We start from the raw sequence: 5,095 nt of genomic DNA, 5'->3' as shown, positions 1-5,095 counted from the left end.
GTGAGGAAAAGATTTTGTTTCTTTTGTGCTGCTCTTTTCCGATCACCTTCTTTCCATCTTTCTTTTCTTTCCTTCTGTCTTGTGGACTTTAAAAATTGTTTCCCTGGGCTATTATCCATAACTATGTTTATTTTGTGATTGTGAAGGTTAACCTCTGGTTGCCAACTTGACAAGATTTAGAATCACCATGAAACAAACACCTATTCCTGTCTATGAGGGATATTCTAGATTACATGATCTGAGGTGAGAGGACCTTGAGGTGGGAGGACCCATCCCAATTGTGGGAGACAACTTCAATGGGCTGAGTTCCTGGACTTTATAAAAAACAGAAAGCTAGCTGGCATTAGCATGCATAACTCTGCCTTTCCTTCTCCCTGCTGATGTGACAATGTGAGATGGTTTCCTGCCCCTGCCACACTTTCCCCACTATGATGGACTCTGCCCTCTGGAACTGTAAGCCAAAACAAATCCCTTTCCTTCCATAACATGCTTCTGGCCAGATACATTGTTCCAGCAATTAAAAAGTAAGTGTTCTTCCATTATACGGCTAGACTCCATTTCTTTTTTTTTTTTAATTTTTTATTTATTTATTTGAGAGCGACAGACACAGAGAGAAAGACAGATAGAGGGAGAGAGAGAGAATGGGTGCGCCAGGGCTTCCAGCCTCTGCAAAAGAACTCCAGACGCGTGTGCCCCCTTGTGCATCTGGCTAATGTGGGACCTGGGGAGCCGAGCCTCAAACCGGGGTCCTTAGGCTTCACAGGCAAGCGCTTTACCGCTAAGCCATCTCTCCAGCCCTAGACTCCATTTCTTAATATTTTATTTATTTGTCCTTAAAACATTTGTGATACCAGTCTATAGTGTTTGTGTTGTATGCCACTGGTTTTAGTTCATTTTTAATACTTTTTTTTAAAATTTTTTTATTTATTTATTTGAGAGTGACAGACACGGGGAGAAAGACAGATAGAGGGAGAGAGAGAGAATGGGCGTGCCAGGGCTTCCAGCCTCTGCAAACGAACTCCAGACCCGTGTGCCCCCTTGTGCATCTGGCTAACGTGGGACCTGGGGAACCGAGCCTCGAACCGGGGTCCTTAGGCTTCACAGGCAAGCGCTTAACTGCTAAGCCATCTCTCCAGCCCTTAGTTCATTTTTATATAGGTGCTATAGGAGTGACCAGAAAGCTCTAAGATAATTGAAATAACAGAAAAATTTACCTGTATCTTTCACATTTGGGGGAATTTCTTTTCAAAATTTTTGTGAGTGGATGAATCATTTGGTCCACTCATTCATTTATTTTCTACTTTTACTTACATTTTATTTTATACTGAACCTTGATTAAGATAGATTTTAAAAGTAATTTTCTACAATTACTTTTCTCTTTGACTCTAGTATTTACCTCTTCTGATTTCTGATTTGATATTTCCATGTTTTTTGTTTATTTTGGTGTCTACTTTTTTCAGAACTATAGTTTTTTCTTCTAATATATTACCGTAGGTATTTCAGAAAATTCTGTTAATTTTCCTTTTTTCCATTCATATAATTTTATCAATTTATCCCTTTTGCTTTTCTTAAGTTTCTTTTCCATTACTTTTTTACAGTCTAAATTTTATTCCTTTCCCCTCTGAATTTAATTTAACAAAGTTAAATTAAAATTAATTTAACAAAATTCAGAATTTTATTTGGAACATACCCATTATTGTTGTTTTGTAACTATTGAAGACTGAATGAATTCCTTCTTGATCTAGAGTTATTTTCAAGATCATTTCAGAAGCTCAAAATCTCAAAACTGCTAAGACAGTTGGGCATAATGTTATTACATAGTCAGAAATAGGTAATTTTTTTCTTACTAAACTTTACTTACTATATATGGGTGTGTGTATATATATACATATATATGTATTTACTATATATGTATATGTATATACATATATATGTGTGTGTGTATATATATACATATACACATATATCTTGTTTGTTTTTCAAGGTAGGCTTTCACTCTAGTCCAGGCTGACCTTGAATTCACTATGTAGTCTCAGGGTGGCCTTGAACTCACAGCAATCCTCCTACCTCTGCATCCCAAGTGTTGGGATCAAAGCTGTGCACTACCATGCCTAGCTTACAATTTTTTGTCATTTAATGGATGAATTACATATGTGTTCCCTGAACATGTGAATGAAGAATCCAGTGTCTTTATGAGATTTATATTTCACTCAGTGTAGACTAGTGCTGTTGAATGGTCCTTATTATATTACTCAGATCGACCGTATGTGTTCTTATATATCTCATCATGAAAGACTGAGAAGGGGATATTAAACACTCCCACTTTTGCCTTGTATCAATTTCATTGTGGTAGATAACACTTCCATATCGATCTAAAAAGAACAATCTAAAAAGAGGAACTCCTATGGCTCAAATTCAACCTTGTATTCTATCCCTGCTTTATAGAGATATGCCTTACTTACGTTTGCTCTCTTGAGCTGGTTCTCTTCCCATACTACTTGAAGTAGATAAAGTTCAGCAAGTGGGAAGTGGTCAGATCATGACTAGACCGTGAGTGGCAAAGACCAGACCCTGTCTTTGCCCTACTGTCCCCCCACCTCCTTCTACCCTGTAACGTTCTTGTTCTTTCCCCACTCTAGGCCTTCTCTCTACAGATGGAGAGTGGCTCTGGGTAGGTACAAAAGGGATGTAAAAAAGTCTTACTACCTATGAGGTATTTATTTTCTATTTATGGCAGTAACTTTTCATAATATATTAGTCTCTATGACAATGTAACAAATAAATTTGGGTGAACAATGCCCCCCAAGGTTCTGCCACACTGTTCTTAATGCTCAGTCTTCTCTTGTGCTTTTCCTGCCTCCCAGGGCCAGCCACACCATGCCTCCATCACCGCAATTGTCTTACCACATCTTTTATCTAAGCTGTAAGAGAAAATATTTCTTTGGTGTGCTGTGAAAAGGCCAGCTAAAATTTTCTGAGGCTGTGATACACCATGCACAGATGTAGAGAGTTGCAAACCTTTGGAACTGTTAACAACAGCTAACCTTTTCTAGCTCCTACAAATGCACCCGTCCGTGGATTAACTGCTTCCACAATTTTCACAGAAATCCAACCAGGTTGGTATCAATCGACGTTCTGGAAATCCTGCAACTAGCTGTAAATACAGTGCAGAATTGAACCAACCTTGTCTCACTTCCACACACCACGCCACATCTTTGCTCAAGCTTTAGGTGCCCAGCATCCAACCAGGGTGACATCCCCAAATTAAAATTCCATAGGTTTATTTGGGGATACAGAAATCTAAGTTTATAGCTAAGTCTATGAAGAGGGCTAAGCAGCCACACTTTAGAGAGCTACTCCCCATACTGGCTAGTGCTGGTATGCAATGACATCCCTCTGAAAGTTGTTGTCGCCTGCTCCTGAGAACACCATCAAAAAGCTTAGTTCCATCTCTGATATGAAAGTCGGGTAGAACTAATGGCTCATTCTCCCGCGACACTGTACAAACATGTCAGAGAAGAATGAAGGTTTTCTCTGAGTTTATTGTTGCAATAAGAAAGTTGATATATGATCACAATAACTTGTAATTCATTCCTCTTATTTACAGGGATTTAAAAAAGTTATTCACATCCCAAAGTCAAAAATCATTCAATAGTTTTTTTGCTTTGTAGTATAATGTCAGATATGTAAAGTGAGAGAAAAATAACAATGAAAAAAATTCTTCTTCCAGAAATTAAATCCTGTGCTTTTGGACTAGCCTCTCCCAACCTACCTTTTTTTCCAAAATACATTTTTGTTTAACACAGAGAGCTCTTTATTCTATGTTAAACTGTAATAGGAAAAATAACTTGCATGACTGTTTGACCCTAACAAGTGGGTTATTTTAATTGATAGGGAGATTTGAGCTATGTATTAAAAGTGAGTTACTTGCTACTGCAAGTAACTGGTCAATTATAGCCTTCAAGGTAAAGACCACAAAATCCATCGTGGTTAGTCCAGGCCCATTCATCAATCTAGAAGCATCCATTTTCCTCAAAAGCTCACTCTTCATTATGACTACAAGAAATAGTCCATGAGCAAAGTTTAAGGTGAGGAAACTTGGAAAAGTTCCCATCTTTTTCCAGATATTTAACTTTGGAGAAGATGTCAAATTCTCTGAGCCTCAGTTTATTAATCAGCTTTCTGTAACTCTTACAAATACTTGAGGGCTGGAGATATGGCTCAGCAGTTAAAGATGTTTGCTTGCAAGCTGCCAGCTCAGGTTCAGTTCCCCCAAAACCCATGTAAAACCAGATGCACAAAGTGGCACATGTGTCTGAAGTTCATTTGCAGACACACACACACACACACATTTCATACATATATATATATATATATATATATATATATATATATGTATGTATGTATATATATATATCACATATTTTATATGTAATATGATATACATATTATATATATACATATATATATATATATATGAATTTTTAAATATTTGAGAAAATCAACCAACAAAGATAGGCTTATTTTGACTCATTATTATGGAGATTCCAGTCCATGGTTAGCTGACCCCTTGCTTTTCAACAAATGTTGAGGTAGCACATCATGGCAGGATCATGACATTGAGAAAAGACATTCATATAATGCACAGGGAACCAAAAGGGAAGAGGAAGGTACCCAGATTCTACTGTCACCTTCAAGGGCACATCCCCAATGACCTATAGAACCTCCCTCTAGTCACCACCTCCTTAAGGTTCCACCACTTCCTAATGATGGAACTATAGGGACAAGGCCTTTAACATATGGGTCTTTGGATAATTATAGCACTTATGTAAGAAAGGAAACCTTTGCAGTTACCTTCTCCTTGCTGGGACAAAACATCCAATCATAAGCAGTTTGTGAAAGTAAAAGGTTTGTCTCAGGCTTTTCATTTCCAGAGGAAATTTCATCACATCAGGGAAAGCATGGCAAAGCAGAGATTGGACATCATATCTTGTCACAGCAGCAAAGAAGTATCACAGTGATCTAGCTCTGCAGTGGGCTGAACTAACGAACCTTAAGGTCTGCTCTCCGGTGACACACCTCCCCCAGCAAGGCT

This window comes from Jaculus jaculus, chromosome 2 (assembly GCF_020740685.1).
Source record: "Jaculus jaculus isolate mJacJac1 chromosome 2, mJacJac1.mat.Y.cur, whole genome shotgun sequence".
Lineage (NCBI taxonomy): Eukaryota > Metazoa > Chordata > Mammalia > Rodentia > Dipodidae > Jaculus > Jaculus jaculus.
The sequence above is the reverse complement of the archived record's forward strand: the minus strand, read 5'-3'. Positions refer to the sequence as shown.